Raw genomic sequence first — 18,905 nt, 5'->3', positions numbered from 1 at the left:
TGAAGCAGAGCTCTGTGTGGCTTGACAGCTTGTCTCTCTCACCAACAGAAGTTGATCCAGTGAAAGCTATTAACTCACCCATCTTGCCTATTTAGGGTAAACAACCGTTGTGAGGCCCAAGTGAATAAAACAGAACAAACCTGTAAAGAAAGCAGAGATAAATGAAGAGAGCAAATGAAACTTGTTGTGTCAAGGAAAAGAGAATGTTAACTGGTAAAACAGAGCTCTCGGATTCAGAAATTTGAGTTTACTTTGCTTACTAGCCATCCTGAGAGAGGTTCTTGTTGCATTATGGGGGTGGAACGGTGAGGGGGAGGTATGCTAGCTCCCCAGGAGATGGAAGTAGAAGTCATAATGAAAGCCTGTTTGTGAAATGCACACCACACTTAAGCCTCACATAACTCCTACTTTGAAGACTTAAGCAGTGCATAGGCCTCTTGCTGGCCCTCTGCATAGGGCTGAATTCTGCTCAATGTCAATAAAAAGAGCACACAGTCATTTACCAGTCTCTGAGTTCTGATTCTTGAGGCAGGTGCCTGATACATGGAAACCTTAAACAAAAGCAAGACCAATTTGCTTTCCTCAAATTTTGGGCCTTTAAAACAGGCACAGGTGCCTATATGAAAATAACATTTCCTCCAAAGAAATGTTGAAGTTTTGTTACTCCATTCATCTGAACTAAGGATTTGTGATAGTGGAAAGCAATAACTTTTCTGTCATGAAGCAAAGACTCAGGCCTGGTCTACACTACGCGTTTAAACCGATTTTAGTAGCGTTAAACCGATTTAATGCTGTACCTGTCCACACTACGAGGCCCTTTATATCGATATAAAGGGCTCTTTAAATCGGTGTCTGTACTCCTCCCTGACGAGAGGAGTAGTGCTAAAATCGGTATTACCATATCGGATTAGGGTTAGTGTGGCCGCAAATCGACGGTACTGGCCTCCAGGCGGTATCCCACAGTGCACCACTGTGACCGCTCTGGACAGCAATCTGAACTCGGACGTAGTGGCCAGGTAAACAGGAAAAGCCCCGCGAATTTTTGACTTACATTTCCTGTTTGCCCAGCTTGGAGCTCTGATCAGCACAGGTGGCGATGTAGTCCCAAATCCAAAAAGAGCTCCAGCATGGACCGTACGGGAGATACTGGATCTGATCGCTGTATGGGGAGACAAATCTGTTCTATCAGAGCTCTGTTACAAAAGATGAAATGCCAAAGCATTTGAAAAAAATCTCCAGGCTACACAGTGCTGCGTGACAAGCGTAACTGAAAGCCAAAGAATCAAATGGACGCTCATGGAGGGAGGGAGGGGGTACTGAGGACTCCAGCTATCCCACAGTCTACAGCAGTCTCCGAAAACTATTTGCATTCTTGGCTGAGCTCCCAGTGCCTGTAGGTTCAAACACATTGTCCGGCGTGGTTCAGGGTATAGCTTGTCAATTTACTCCCTCTCCCTACCACGTGAAAGAAAAGGGAAAGAAATCGTTTCTTGACTTTTTTCAATGTCACCCTATGTCTACTAAATGCTGCTGGTAGACGCGATGCTGCAGCAGTGAAGAGCAGTATCCACTTTTCTCCCCTCCCTGGTGGCATATGGTACAATATGACTGCTATCTGTCGTCACCATCAGCCCGTGAGTGCTCCTGGTTGGCCTCAGGTGAGGTTGGCCGGGGGCGCCTGGGTAAAAATAGGAATGACTCCCGGTCATTCCCAGTAGATGGTACAGAACGGCTGGTAACCGTCCTCATCATAGCAACTGGGGGCTGAGCTCCATCAGCCCCCTCCCTTTCCTGTGTAAAGAAAAGATTCTGTACTACCTGGACTATCATAGCAGTGGGATGCTGGGCTCCTCTCCCCCACACTGCTTAATGTTCTGCCTGGACTATCATAGCGGCAGGAGGCTGCCTCCCCCTCATTTTATCTCACTAACAAGCCACTGTTTCTTATTCCTGCATTCTTTATAACTTCATGACACAAATGCGGGAGACACTGCCACGGTAGCCCAGGAAGGTTGGGGAGGAGGGAAGCAACGGGTAGGGTTGTTGCAGGGGCAACCCCCGTGAATGCCATGCAGCTCATCATTTCTGCAGGATCTGACATGGAGCAGCTGTGCTGTCTGATACACTGGTTCTCTAGTACACTTGCCCCATATTCTAGACAGGACTGACTCTATTTTTAGAAACCATAAAGAAGGGATTGACTCGGGAAGTCATTCCCAGTTTTGCCTTTGCGCCCCCGGCTGACCTCAGCCAGGGGCACCTATGATAGCAGCAGACAGTACAGAATGACAGATAACTGTCATCTTATTGCCAATTTACAATGGCAGCAGATGGTACAGAATGACTGATAACCGTCTCTGCTATCATGCAAAAGCAAACGAATGCTTCTGTGTAGCGCTGCAGTAACGCCTCTGTCAGTGGCATCCAGTACACATACAGTGACAGTAAAAAAAAAGCTGAACGGGCTCCATGGTTGCCGTGCTATGGCATCTGCCAGGGCAATCCAGGGAAAAAGGGCGTGAAATGATTGTCTGCCGTTATTTTCCTGGAGGAAGGAATGAGTGATGACATTTACCCAGAACCACCCGCGACAATAATTTTTGCCCCATCAGGCACTGGGATCTCAACCCAGAATTCCAAGGGGCAGAGGGAGACTGTGGGAACTATGGGATAGCTACGGAATAGCTACCCACAGTGCAACGCTCCAGAAATCGACACTAGCCTCGGACCATGGACGCATACCGCCGAATTAATGTGCTTAGTGTGGCCACGTGCACTTGACTTTATACAATCTGTTTTACAAAACCGGTTTATGTAAAATCAGAATAATCCCGTAGTGTAGACATACCCTCATAACCCGACTGGATTTTATCACTGGAAATCAGCTCTCATCCACCTCAGAAACTGAGTCGGAATATGATTCATGCATACCTAGTATAAGAAGGACTTAGATTTGATACATATTTTGGGTATAATAAAACAAAGCTGCTGTTATTCTGGCACTCCCAGGGTTTCGCATTGTTTGAGATCATGGGCAGTCGTTATCATGGCGGGACTAGAAGTCAAGGCTCCTCAGTTTCTCCTGAGCCAGCAAAAGACTTATGTACCACTTAAGTCCTCAAAATAGGGTTGCAAGGGTTGTGTGGGAGCCTTGCTCTGCCATTCTTGTATTATGTGACTTCAGTCAAGTCACTGATATCTTTGAGTTCCTCTTTGTATTTTTCTGCCTCGTAGGGGGCCAGGGCTTGTAAGAATTAATTACTGTGTGTAAAAATGCTTTGAGAACCTTGCATGATACCACAGGTGCTACGTAAGTGCCAAGCAATATTATTCCGTTTTAAATATTAAGTGATATTTTCCCTTGTTTTCTCCTTCCCAGTTTTCAAGGTGCTTCAAAGATATCCCCAAAGTGTCTGGCTATGGGAATATCAGATGAGGAAGCTGCTGGGGGATTTGGGCTTTATCACAACCTGACGTTACATGTGGGACTCTCTTAGACTGCTATGATCTAATCCTGATGCAGTCTGACCATTCATTTCAATTGAAGTATAATCCATCATGCCCCTGATTGCAGAAAACATTAGCGGTTGACAAATGCGGTGTTTACAGTGGTAATAACAACTGATTGATGGCTGGGGTGGAGAATTACAGCTGGCAACTCTCTTGCTTGTGAGGAAAAGGGTATGAAGGCAAGATGTCAGTGTCTGCAGCACAGAGGCTAAAGCTTAGCATCTAATGCTGGCAGCAGGGGGAGCAAATTCATATGCAATCAACTTTTATAAAGGGGGTTCCTGAGACAGAATCCCCTGGGCTTTGGGTTTTTGTGAGGCAACTTTATACTAACTTCCTGGTCTTCTAAAGCAGCAACAGAGATGGTGAGATGGAGAGTGTCACCTTTTGCTATTCTACATCAAACACTCAGGCATTTCTCCCCCTTCACAAAATAAGCTGGTCACTGAAGTTTTTCAGTTATGTAAACCACATCAGAAAAAAAAAATAGAAGGATGCAGCAGTCCATTCTTTATCCATAGCACAGGCCAGTTAACATGAGGATGGACAACCTTAAATAAACCTATATAGATATACAGTAAACTATCTTTCATTCGGGTTTTTCTCTCTCGCTCGCTCTCTGTTCCTTTTCCCATATTCACTGGATTATGCATTTACGTGCATAGTGATAATATCCACAGTCACATTAGATAGGATTTTAAAAAATGGGGATACACATCTTCATGTTACAGGGCATAAATTAGATACTAGTGGTCAGGATGAGGAAGATATTTCCCCTTCGGGTATGTTATAATTGCCATTTATGGAGTTTCTTCCAACTTCCTTTGAAGCATCTGGTCCTGGTCACTGTCAGAGAAATGGCATTGAGCTAGGCTATCTGATCTGCTCTGGCAAGCCCCCATTCCTACGTTACTCCCAATAATTGTGTGGAACTTGCCGATTGTGATGTTTGAATGGGTTTGAAATTAGATAGTGGCCATACATTTCAGAGGTTGCCTTCAGTAATTGCATTGCTGGTCTTTGTCTATCCCCAGAAGATGAGGGGAGTCCAGAATACCCTCCTTGTAGCAAAAATTGACTAGGGGGTATGAATTCCTACATTTCAGCACGTTATTAAAGCTGTCCTTCTGGGCTCACCTGTAGGTTCTTCCCTTTAAACATTTCTGATGAATCTGTCCTGAAGCAGTAGATAAGAAAAGTATCCAGGTGTGGAAACAGGTAGATTTTCCATATATCTGGTATACTGTGTAGGCCAGCTTTTATCCATCCCCTGCATTGGTGTGCAAGGGAGGGAGGGGGCACAAAAATTCTCTCTCTGTAGCCACTAACATAGACCAAAGAGTCAGCTGGGCTGTCACTCTACAGGGAGAGGCCATGGTTCTGACCCTGCCCTTCAGTGCCCTGTAGCACTTAAAGGATGGTGCAGCCTTCTCCATGCACTGGGGCCAGGCCCTTTCACAGGTCAGTGAAGAGAAGGGCAGGCATCCTAAATGATGCTCATCAGGTGGCTCAGGGAGGGATTGTGGCTCCTGAAGCACCGCAGGGGGCTGTGTGGCTCTGCACTGTCCCTATCCAGGCCTCAATGGTGCACATAATATTTTAAATACATCCTACATACTGTCACACATGGCCATGAAGCTCAGAGGCACTGAGTGCCTGCAACCCCTAAAGGACTCAGTGGCAGTCTTGGTTGAGGAAGGACTACAGGGTTTGACCATTTAGCTTTATAACACATCAGAGGAGATGCTGGGAGGGAAATAATGCTTCAATGACATTAAATAAGCCATCAGTTCATTAGACCTCCATCTCACGGACCCCCAAAGTATGCTACAAATACCAGGCCAGGCCATCTTTGATACCAGAATCACAGTGGAGGATGTGAACATAAATACTAGCCAGAAGAGGGGGAGAAGGGGAGAGTGTCTAAGAGGAGCTTAATGGAATCACATTTCCTTCTGAGTGAGCCCCTCAGCATGAACAGCCCCATGCTCAAGAGCTTTCAGGGAACTAGATGCAGAAAGGAACTGAAAGACTCTACAAGCCATCTTGTATGCATGGGGTTAATGCACACATCAGCATTAACAATTTCCATGGGTTCCCCCTACCCCACTTTTCCAGCCCTCTGCCCTTGATTAAGAGGCCAGAACATTGGGATTAACATTTATGAAAAAAATATTTGCTCATTAAGGATCAGGGACTCAGTTTTATAGCTCATCCAGAGAGAAGAACTCACAGTGGGACTGGTCCAGAGCCCACCAAAGTCTGTTTATGTATCTTGGGCACTTACACATCCCCATCAACATAGTGTCTGAGCACCTCCCACTCTTTCAGGTGTTTATCACAACAATCCTGTGAGAGAGGGAAACCATCCCATTTTACAGGTAGGGTGCTGACACACAGAAAGACTTGCCCAGTGCCAGGCAGAAAATCTTTGGCAGGGCAGGAAATTGAATCTCCTGCATCGCAGGCAAGCGCCTTAAGCACAAGACCATCCTTCCCTGGTCAGGGAGCTTTTTCGTTGACTCCAGTGGGTTTTATATCACTCTATTTTATTTATTTTAAAAAATGTTGTCAGGGACACATGCTAGAATTACTTGGCAACGCACAAGCCTGGGCCTAATTTTCCTCCTAGACTAGTGAAAGTCCCCAGGGTTTACCAGTTTTCCTTGCTTTCCAATGGTGAGAACAAACCAGATACTGAGAGCACAATATGAGCTGGAATATAAGCACAAAATTAAACCTTGCAACAACAAAGGAATCAAAGCATGAAGCTCTTGAAAAACTACCACTAAAAATGTAAATTTAAACCCTAAAAGAATGGTTTGGAAGTAGGTTTAATTGCCTCAGTAAAGGAGTAACATGAGGATTATGGTGGCAGAGAAGATTAAATGCTCCTCAGAAATTTACCTATATTGTAAATGTGGAATGAATGCATGGAAAAAGCCAGACAAAACACTATTATAGTAATGCAGTTAAGGAGACAGTGTGGTCTAGTGGTTAACAGGCATCTGGAAGTTCTGTTCATGAGTTCTGTTCTTGACTGACATTGACTCACTATGCGCCCTTGGGCAAGCCCAGTAAGTAGTGTTGTTACTGAGAAATGACTAAAGCACGAAAGTAAGTCTTGGTGGCAGGTTCCATCTGTATGATAACATATAATACTTCGCTGTTTCTGAGCATTTTTCATCTTCAGTGTGCTTTAGGAACATTAACCAGTGAATCACAGCATCCCTGTGAGGTAGGTGGTTATTACCGTCATTGCTATTTCTAATGTGGCGCATCTTTGAGCCCTAGTCCTGGACTAGGACCCCACTGTGTTAGGTGCTGTACACAGAGAGAATAAAAAGATGGTCTCTGCCCCAAAGACTTCACAATTTAAGTATTGTTTTCATTTTACAGCTCAGGAAACTGAGAAACAGAAGGCACAAAACTATTTACTTACAGTTGTTTAAATTCAGAGTAATCCCATGGATTTCGGTGGAGCTGCTCCCAATTTACACTGGTGAAGTACAGAGCGGAAGTTGGCATCAGGAGTTTAAGTGACTTGCCACAGCAGGCTGGTGTCATTGCTTTGTGACACTTTCCTACGGAGATAGGATTACTGAGCCATACCTGGTTTGGCTGGTCCTCCTCCCTTCCAGCTCGGTATGGTGGGACATCCCAAAGCACATCAGCCTATGTTCTTCTGGTGCCTCTGTATGTAAATGCCCTCTGGACTCTCCATCGGCTGCTGAGGAGAGCTGTCTGGATTTTCTCAGAATGCACGTGATCAACTACAGGCAAGAAGCATGGTGCCTATGGATGCGCTAACACACTTGCACTAACACACTTGCAATATCATGGCTGTGTGTGTTGTGAAAAGGCTGCTGTATGGAAAAAGAACTCAACTGTGGTTGGTGCAGCTGGGTCACATGAGGGTGTCATACCCTCCTTACAAACACACTGTTGTGCTTATAAGTAAATGAGGCCTTACTGACACAGAAAACGGCCCATTAAGCCCTTTGAAATGCTGAACTCAGAAATACACGGGCAAACTCTTCTAGCATCACAAAGGAGGTGTACTAGGGTGAAGGCTTCAGGGCCGGTATTTGGGAAAGGATGTTAGTCATCAGTGACTCTCTGAAATTACAAGGGACTGACTGCAGCACTTAGTCAATAGTAAATGACAGAGGTTCCCAGAACTGATTAGGTGTCACTATGCGGGAAGACAGAGGCAGATAAATGAATGCCTTTGAAATAAAATACAGCACCAGATCATTAGCAATTTTTCTGATAAGGTCACGGCCAGCAGCAGAAGCATCAGAGAAAACCTTTGATGCTCACAGAAAGTTTTTCAAGTTGTCTGCCAATTTCCAGAAGCTGGTCAGTGCAGCCATCAGCAATGATTCTCTGATTTTCACTGGCCCCAGGAAATCATCAGTTTAAATATCAATTTCAGACTATGGATGGGCAAACGTAGAAACATATGGCTATACAGTGGGGCAGGGTTACTGTAACCCAAGGAGTGTAACATTTTGTACTGCTAGGCATGGAAACTAGTGGTTAGAAGGATGGGTTCTGTTGCTACCTCTGCTACAGATTTGCGCTGTGACCTTAGCCAAGTTATTTAATGCACTCAATTATCTATATTTGAGGATTAATCAATCAGTATTTGTGAAGCACTTGGAGACTGTCAAAAACAAAGAATGATGCCGTGTAAATGGAAAAATATTATTTTGAATAGATTTATTATACAAATTCTCAGTGACACTATAGAACCAAAGGATCCAAAAGAATTCAGTCTTACTGTCTGTTGGTTTCATAATCCTCACATAAAATTTTTGTCTGCAAAGGCTTGCAAATGGAATCTGACCCAAGTCGATAAAAAATGCCATCCAGAGAGTTACGCTGTCTGCTTCGTGATCTGTGCCCAGATAAGGAAGCTCACGAGCAATCTGATGCATTGCCAAGTGAACTTGGACCCCTGAACAGACAAATGACTCTGTAGCCTTGCCCTCACCTCCCACTTTCTAGACAAGGCTTCATCTTCCTTTGGCTACTTTGCTTTCACTTTGTGGTCAATCCCATGAAGTGATGGTCCCCTTAATTCCCACTAAAGTCAATGGATTCAGGACCTTTTTGACAGAGAGTCAGCTTGCAAACATTCTGAATCATGCTGAATAATACTTACTCCATGGACAGGTCCCCTGAAGCCAATGGGATTACTTGTGGAGCAGCAAGATGCTCAATAAAAGGATACTAGAATCTTAATAAGAACCAATCAAATACCCCACCCAAAAAGTTTCTTCCTTTGTTGTAGTTTCAGGGTAACTGCATCTGTATGTCCCCTCTGTGGTCACACAGTTAAAGGTTTCCAAATCCCAGCCATCAGTTCTCTTGGTTTACCTGTGGATCTGTCCACAATCTCTGTTGCAATGGTGCGTTCAGTCTGGATGGAGCAAGGGTGCTACCTTTGTCAGTCTCTTCCCTTCAGGGAGTTGGAGCCAACATCCTCATCAAGCAGCTTATCTTTCTTCAAAAGCAGCAAAGAGTCCTGTGACACCTTATAGACTAACAGACATATTGGAGCATGAGCTTTTGTGGGTGAATACCCACTTCACTGGATGCATGTCTTTCTTTCTTCACCTGTTCATAACTCCTTTCCTCCCTTTCTCTTTTTGCTATTCCTTTTCAAAAATAACTGTGAAACTTTTTCCTATGCACTTTTTTCTTCTATAGTACTTGGTTTCCCTGCTATTGGTACTTTTGGCAATTCACAGTATCATAGTTCCCACCATAGGTCCCAACTCTGTGGGTGCTCTGGGGCTGGAGCACCCACAGAAAAAAAATAGTGAGTGCTCAGCACCTACCAGCAGCCCTGTGGATCAGCTCCTTCCCCTCCCAACCCAGCCCTCCCGTCCACCGTGTTCAGTTGCTCAGCAGCATTCTGGAGGCGTGGGGAGTGGGAGGGGGAGGGGGAAGAGCGAAGACAGAAAGAAACAGGGGAGGGACTGAGGCAGGAAGAGACGGAGCCGGGGTGTGACAAGGCTGTACATGGATGAGGTTTGGGTGAAGGGGAGGAGTGGGGCAGGGCCTGTGGTGTAGCAGGGGTCGAGCACCCCCTCGGAACACAGAAAGTCGGCATCTCTGGTTCTCACCGCTGCCATCACATGTGTGTCAGTTTCAGGGAACTGCACCTATATTCCTCCCTCCAGGATCCTCAAGGACACACACATACAAAGGTTTCCAGCTCCCTGCCATCACCTCTCTTGGGTAGGGAACCCCCCCCGACTGGGGGTTTTAATGCGGCATAGCTCCCTGTCTTCTACTATAATATCCCCAGAAAGCCAGTGTGCCAAAAAAAGGCCAGTGGTATGCTTTACTTGCTCTCCAAGGGCTATGACCAGCCAGCAGTTACAAGTTACAATACAGCTCTCTCTAAGCAAGCACATTTATTCTTAAGGTAGAAGCATTACAAAGAAAAGATATACCAAAAAAAAAAAAAGAAAAGAAAAAAAAAGCATTCCTATATGCATGCTGACAGCTTACCAGAAATCACCCCTCAATGTTATGGAGCCCCCAGTAAGCCAAAATCCTTCTGCAGGGCTTGGGGGTCCCCCTTGGACAGCAGGACCTGTCTGTTTACTGAGCAGAAGGAAGGCCTGAGTCAGTTTATACACAGGCTATTTAAGTTAAAAGGTCTTCTTTTGTCTGTTGGTCACTGGAGAATTCAGTTTCAACCAGCGTATGCAAGTGGTACCTCTCTGGGGCGGTGGTTTACAATCTGGCTGAATTGCCTTAATCACCACCTATTGTTTTTAATTCTGGAGGAGGTTTGATAACCCTCCCTCATGGAGTAGAAAAGACTCACACATAAACCATACATTTAAATCAATGGACCCCACAGATATTGCATGGTGCTGTAATATCTGTCGCACCTTAACCACAGAAATTGGCATGTGAACACAGGCACCTGTATGCAAAGAGTGTGTACAAAATCCAGAGTATAGCTCGAAGACCGTCTTTTCTCTCATGCATATATCACCTAGACACTTTGGGAAAATTCTCTGATCTTTGCCAACTCTCTTCCCCACTTATTTGTGCCATTCCTGGCTTACATAATGCCAGTTGTCAGCATTAAACCCACAGTTACTAAATCTGTGGGTTTCATGTGATCTTCTGCCTTATAAAGCCAGTTGAAAAAGTTACCTTATTTAAAAGACGCGCAGGCAGTTATAATCTAGAACATTTTTAGGGCTGCTCAGCTTTTCTGCCCACTGCCGTGCCTCACAACTAGAAGTGCTGGAATTACTCATTGCAAGTAAAATATTTGATGAATGTAGCCTTAGTAATTATTATTAATTTGCATTGTAGTAGCACTGTCTGAGCCCATCAAGGCTTTGGACCTCATTGTGGTAGGCATGTACATGACACAGTCACACACACATTGAACTGTATAATCTAAATATAGGACAAGGGGTAGATAGAACAAAAAATGGAGGGAGTACTAGCTAACTGAGAAGATTGATTGGCGTAGCAAATATTTATAACTGTGCACACACTGACTAGCAATTGTAAAGTATTTTGTAGGCATCATGGTATATATTGAGAAATTTGAAGGCCAGCGAGCCTTTGCAGATTGTTACCGGGAGTTCCCTCCATGGTCAAGGGGCAGCATGGGAAACAGCGCAAAGGTATTTGCTGGGCAATAAAGACTGGCATAAGTAGCATAGCAGGGTAGGGGTGACTCTGTGTGTGGCATAGATGCAAACCAGTTGTATTTTTTGGTTGATCTGTCCATTACACACAATTGTTTGATAAATACTGAGTGTACACATTTTAGCTTATAGATTGTTTGCAAAATGAGCATTATGCATATTTACACTTGGTTATTTATCCCATGGGATTGACCAGCTAAGTAAAATGGCATTGTTTCTGTTCCCTGATTGGTCTATGTTAGCTTTATGCACAGAGTCTCTTTTTTATCATGAATTATCCACTGATATTTGTAATATTTGCTCGACAAATCGCTCTTGAGAATAATAAAAGGAACTTCTCAAGATGTCAGGTAGGACCTTTAGTTTGAATATTCCTGGCAGTAGTTTGGAGGCTTTTGCTTTCCATGAACACTTGTTTGTGGATACAATTCAGCTCACCTGAAGGTTCACAGATAAGGCGCTGACTCAGCAAGGCATATAAACATGTACCTGATTTTAAGCACACTGGTAGTCCTGCTGAAGTGAATTGCACTATGTACATGTTTATAGTTAGACCTGTACCTAGGTACTTGCTGAATCAGGACTTTGGAAAGTTAGAAAAGATTGTGAATGCGAGCAAATTGGCGGTCTTAGTCAAAACAACATTCAGGAGTAGTTTATAGTGGTTGCATTTACCTTTGCTCACAGCTGATGAGCAGATCACTAGTATAGCCACACAGGTTACATTTTGTTTTATTGTCTCCACAATGACCTTCTGACATACTGAATACAATAGTGTGGATTTCAGATAGTCCAAAGCCACAAAGTTTGGATCCAAACTTCAACTTCCCTAAACTTTGGGGTGTTCAGTGCCACGATTTGGGCTGAGTCTCATCTATCTTTGAATTATGGACAGACCCATGGGAAACTGGCTACACATTTTTTATGAAATTTCACCCCCTGACCCATGTTGTTTTCCATCCGGATATTTCACCACACAAGAATGTTGTCGCATGACATTCTTACTGAAATGGACATTATCTGTCCATTTGTCATCTATGAGCCGATCCATATAGACATTTATAAGGTGTCTATCACCATTGTTGCTAGCCACCAGACAAGCATATAAAATTCAGAATTTTAATGCAAAGAGATTTTCATCTAGAAGAAATTTTGAATTTCAATATTTTTAGGGTGCCATATATTTTGCTTGAAAATAGGTTGTAGCACTTGTGAAATTTTAAAATTTCATTTTGGGTTTTTGCACCCTTTTCTTTACGAACAGTTGGACTCTTTCCATTGAGTTCAGCCAGACTTTATGATTCTGATTGAGGAAGACACCACCTACACATGTGCTTAGTTTTAAGCTCACTGATGTCAATAGGCCTTAAGAGGGTGCTTAGTTGACAATAACATGTTTAGACGATGGATGTCCATATTGCCCAGTGTGCATGATGACATTGTACAGCTTTATTCCAGGTGTCTGAGATGTCCACAATGTTATTACTGATCTGGTGCCAGTCCATTGCGTGATGCTGACCTGATGCTTCTTGACCTCCAGTCCAATCTTCAGAGCTCAGTGTGCTGGGACTTGGTCTCCAAGGCAGGCAACAGGGCCAAAAAGGGCAAGCCAACCGTGGCCAATGAGGACTTCAGGCTCTCCAGGCCAGTTCTCAATGATACATGCGTATTACTAATGAAGTCAAACCCTCTTATACCCAGGAATCATCTCTGGCAATGCACGTGAGATGTCTCCAGCTTCCTGCTTGTTTAAGCAAGGTCCAAGTTTCAGAGCCATATAAGAGAATAGAAATATGCAGGCTTGATAAATCTGTACTTTAATATATAGTTTCACTTTCATTTGGCTCCAGACTTTATGCAAGTGCTTTGTGGCTGAGGCTGCTAAAACAATTTTCCCCAGGATGTCTGGCTTGCTGCACCCATTTGATGGCAGTTTAGGTAGATTAAAGTCTAGGTAGATTAAAGTCATCCAGTATTTACATAGTTTGCCCAGAAGCACAGGTATCTATCACAACGTTTGCATGGAAACTCTGGATTTTTGTTTTTACTCAAGAAACCCTTAGCCCAAGAGCAGCTGCCTCATGATGGAAGCTGTCTAGAGAATCTTTGAGATTGATTGCAAACTGACCCAGGAGGATGACATCATCTGAATAATCTAGGTCAGTAAAAGAAATTGATCTGAAAGTTATACCAGTATGTTCAAGGAGCCAATCCACTGCACCACGTAACAGAGCTGGTGTCAAGACACAACCTTGCTTCACACCAGATCTAGTGTGGAACCTATTAGACCTCTAGATCCCCCAGTGCATCCATGCTCCTGAGTTATTATGTAGAGCTTGAATTAATCTCAGCAGGAGTTGCTTATAGGTAAGCACCTGATTAAATGCTGTTCTGAATGGAGATGGGTTTCAGTATGCACTGAAGTTCTTTCCTGAATCAGAGCCTACATGCTACAAATACCCAGGCATTCTGATTCATAGATTCATAGACTCTAGGACTGGAAGGGACCTCGAGAAGTCATCGATTCCAGTCCCCTGCCCTCATGGCAGAACCAATGATGCAGTATTAAAGACATGTTGACAATTCTGAGATAATTTTCCCTTGAAGTTGGAGATTTATAACTGAAACATAACCTTTAAACATAGGTTTTTGTTTTGTGTGCACACGTTTTCTAAACTGTAGAGATTATTAAAGTTCAAATAGCATATATGAAGAGGTGTAAAATACAAGAGCTGTGTATATTTACTATGTAGTTAAGGACCAGCCAGAAATAACTCTGACCAAAACTTGCTCTTGAAAATTGAGTGAAAATAGATAGATGAAATATAATTCTGTAGTATCTGTTCTCCTGCTGACTAGCAACCACCCCAATTGAAAGTAGAGTAGTGGGAGAGAGGAAAGAGGAAGGCTATTTGGAGAGGCAGCTTACTTCAGTTCATGATTATTCCTATGATAATCTTAAGTCACAATTTCTTAAGGGTGAAATAAAAGATGCTGAACTTGCTGGTAAAAGATGGTTTATTATTAGGCTTGGAAAGGTGAGATTTTTATGGCAAATGTCAATTTTACTGTACACACACAAACTAAACTTCTAAAAACTAAACTAAGCTTCTAAAAATCAGATGGCAGGACAAAGTGCCCGATACTGAAGTCCTTACCAGAGCCAGTCTGTTGTCAGTTCACACACTGCTGATGAGAGCCCAGACCAGATGGGCCGGACATGTCGTGAGAATGTCAGACAAGCGCATTCCTAAACAACTCTTCTACAGAGAACTCACCCAGGGAAAGCGCTCCCATGGAGGACAAAAGAAGCGGTTTGAGGACACGCTGAAGACCTCTCTGAAGTCCCTTGAGATCAACACCGCCACATGAGAAACCCTCGCACTGAACCGTCCAGTATGGCGCAGCCTCATTCAGACAGGCAGTAATACCTCTGAGGCGAGGCGTACTGCTGAGGCTGAAAGAAAGCGTGAGCTGTGCAAGTCCAGAGCTGTCCGCACATCATCGACAGTGCCATCACATGTCTGCCTGACGTGTGATAGGACGTTCCATGCCCGAATCAGACTGATCAGTCATCTTCGGACGCACGGAGTCCGGTCATTGAACGAATGAGTTGTTGAGGTCTTCATCGACAACAATGGACGAACATCAACAAAAAATATTTTCATCAATACATTGAAATTTGCAGATAGGCAAAGAAAAATGCTGCATGAGGACTTAGAGTTTGATGGAAGGATATTTATTTGTATATTTTTGACATGTGATGTAGACAATTTTTGTTTTAATATTTATAAAGCTTTAACTTTTTGATTCTCAACACCTACTGTCATTAATTATTGTCGGCACCTGCATAATTTCCCGCAAATGTAAAAATGTAAATGGATAAAAATAAAAAAATGAAAAATAAACATTGATAATACACATCAAAATTATAAAAAAAAATTGAATTCTGTTAAGCCTACCTATTATATTTTGACTCTTGGCAATTTTCTAACATTGTTCTCAGGCAGGGGGAGTGTGAGAATACTTAGCAGGGAACAGCTCAAGAATTTCATGCCGAGTGATGAATGCCCTTCTGAAGGGGAAGATTGGGGGTGGGGGAAGGGGAGGAAGGAAGATACATGAGCTTTTAGTTAATGGGAAACTATGGGATGATATATTTACAAAAATATGCTATCACTATCTAGTTACTAAGAAAAAATCTGCATGTTGAAAAGTGGCTTAAATGTAATAGAAAGGAACAATATTAAACCTTCAGGGCCTAAGCCAATTGCTAACTCTTACAGATCAAGTTGAGACCTACATTGAGAGCAGAATATCCCACAACTGTCCTTGCAAGATTTTACACCCTCCTCTGAAGCGTCGGGTACTGGCCACTGTCAGAGTCAGCATATTGGTCTAGATGGACATTAGATCTGAGTCTGGCAATTCCATGTTCCTAATTAACAGTTAATGTAGAATAGGCTTTTGGAATTGGACTACCCTTTGAATGCATAAGAATACTATGACACCCTGTAACCCATGTTTACCACTTTTATATGGTTATGTTATATTTTTTACAAAGTATACCATGTGAGGTACCATTTGAAAACTCATAATCTGCTGAATGTTATTATCCTGTTGAAATGTGTGTAACAACACTGCATATAGAATCACAAGAATTTGCTATATGACTGTTACTGAAACATGTTGTAGTTGGGTAATGCCCCCAAAACCCATTTTTCAGAGACAAAGACACACTGGCAACTGGTATCAACAAAGTCAAGTGGGCTATCACTTACACAACCATTCTTGAGCAACAGGGATGTGTAAACAAGAAATTTACATTTCTTCCCTGCTACAGTATGACTCTCATATACACAGGGGACGGTTTGTCTATTCCCCGGTGAGGGGGTAATCCTCAGAGAGAGAAGTAGAGTATAAAAATAAAGGACAGTGACCTCAACAGGTCCCATATCTTTTGCTTCCATCTCTCCATTTATGATAATGACTCCCAAAGAATTGAACAAACAAGGGAGTAGTAGTCCCAGGCTTTAAAGGGATGCAGCCTGTGAAATGTATTGCAGCTCATGGTGAGACACACCTTTTGCTTTTAAGACTATTTAGTCTGATAAAGTTAGGAATTAGTTTGCGGTTTTATCTCTTTTGTAACCAATTCTGACATTTGTGTCTTACCACTAGTAATCACTTAAAATCTATCTTTCTCTAGTTAATAAACTGTTTTATCTAAACCAGTGTGTTTGATTGAAGTGTTTGGGAAATCTCTACTCAGGCCAACACAGCTGGTGCATATTCATTGCTCATTGTTGGAATGATAGGCTATTTATGAACTTGTACTGTCCAGTGGCTACTGAGCAGTACAAGATGCACATTTCTGGGGGATCAAGGCTGGGACTGATGGATATGTGAATGTATGTAATTTCTGGATGGATTGGCATAGGATTCATATATTCAGCTTGGAGTGGTTCATGTTGCACCCTGGAGAATGTCACAAATACAGGAAACTTTAAAAGTTGCTGTAAGTGTCTCTAAAATCAATCAATAGTTTATTTGACTGGTGGGAGCTATTAATCAAAAAGTTGCTAAATATAGAACTCCCTTGTAATAGCTTGGAAAGTCCCTTCTGTTTCTTGCACTCATATGGGACCTTAATTCTATGAGTCAAACTCTGTCTGCATCATGGAACTGATCAAGTAGACAGAAGCAAACATGCTCCAACATACCATCTGTTTACTTCACCTAGCTCTCAGTCTAACATTTTACCCTGCATATTTTTAAAGAAATAAGGCAGGTGGATAAAGACGTATGCTTTGGATTTTGGATGTAGTTGAAGGTGTTCACAATGTTTCCTACCAATTCCAGATCTAGCTTCTGGCTCCTAACCAACCTGTTCAGAAGCCAAGCAAAATGCTTGCCGAAGCACAGCATGATTCTCTGATATCTTGGATCATCATCTAGATCTGTGCAAACTGCTGCCACACTGATTTGGTAATGTTCAACACTCTGCATATGCGTCAGTGACTACACAAGAGGTAAGGCAATGGAGAAGCAAAATCTTGGCACTTAATTTACCTATTATGGTCTGATTGGTTGGATCTTCCATCTCTCTATCCTTATTGTAATATTACCAATCATTGTTATTAGGGCTGATTGAAAATTTTCAATTCAAACTTTTTTCTAACAGCAAATTGGATTTAATGAAATGATTTTTGTTTTCTTCAAAAAAAGTATTTACTTTCTGTGGAAAAAAATTATTTTTTTAAACTGACCTCTCCAAAATAATGATGAAAACAAAAATACTTTGAGTTGGATATGCTGCTGCAGTGCCTCATGGAAGATGTAGTTCAGTTGCCACATGTCCATGTTCTCTTCTATGGGCTGGGTTCACCAACTAAACATCATCTCCCATGATTCACTGCAGACTTATGACTCACAGTATATATTGCTTCCCTCACCAAATAGGGAGATAGTAGTGCATCATGGGAGATGTAGTCCAACCAGGAGAGCCCAGCCTAAGAAGACAATAGGAGTACGAGGCACCTGAAGTACAAATTCTATGTGGTGCCATGGCAGCATTTCAGAATCTAAATATTTTGTCATTTGGCTGAAATATTTTGGCTTTTTATTTTATTTATTTTTGCCAAAAGTCAACATTTTCAGTGGGAAAAAAAATAAAAACACCATTTTCCAGCCAGCCCTTGTTCTTGTCTTGGATCAAGATTGCTTATGCATTGGATGGTTGATTATGCATAGAAAGAGACTACTGTACAGTGTGTCAGCTATAGACCTAAAGGCATTACAGATAAGTTTAGGTCAAATGGAGCAATCAGCTTTGCCTAACACTCCAGAACTCTCAGAGCAGTTCATATCTCCAGCACCTGTATGCATCACTCTGTGCATCAAATCCCCTTGCTAAATTAGAAGCAGTAACAGAGCCTTGGAAGTATTTTACTAGCTGATCCTTGGTCTGTTCTCTTACTTCCTAAATATTAGTACAACACCTTCCTTTAGACTAAGCTGTGCTTAGAAGCAAAAGCTACTATAATTAGACGTCATCAGGATAATGATTTCATTAGAACTTATTGGATGGATTAAGTCATGTACAAGGCAGGGTGTTAGAAGACATAGTCAAACCATTTATCACGCCAGTATAATTGGAGTTGTAGGGATTACAGTAAAAGAGCACCAAAAGGTAATTTCCAATTTGGCCAAAGCTCTTGCTGATTCCCTCTGGCTTCCAATTATCATATTTCTTCTCTGAATCAGATCTCCTCTACATTCTCAAGCTGCTGTAAGCTCAAAGCTATTACAGCAAACTCTAATCCTCAAACAGAGCATTGAAGTTCTCATTTGCTCTTTACACAAGCTCATCTGTCAGATATTTACTGCTGAGAACTAGGTTTGTGCTTCAACTCAGGTGATAAATAGCCATGGAAAGACTTTCCCAGCAGAAAGACAAATAAACATTTGAAACTAATTAATATAAAAGACACTTCGATCAAATAATGTTATGGGGCTGATTCAAACGCACAAAAGTAAGAAGCAGAGAAGCTCAGGCACCAGCCTATGGGGTCTAGATGTTGCATTTATGTGTGCACACTTAGCTGGTCTGAAAGCAGACCCTGGTGTATGGTATGGCACAATGCATTATATAAGTAGTGTTATGCAGTATTCAGCAATAATGAAACAAGAAAAGGC

The sequence above is a fragment of the Gopherus flavomarginatus genome, chromosome 11 (genome assembly GCF_025201925.1).
Source record: "Gopherus flavomarginatus isolate rGopFla2 chromosome 11, rGopFla2.mat.asm, whole genome shotgun sequence".
In the NCBI taxonomy this organism is placed as follows: Eukaryota; Metazoa; Chordata; order Testudines; family Testudinidae; genus Gopherus; species Gopherus flavomarginatus.
Note: the sequence above shows the minus strand (reverse complement) of the source record.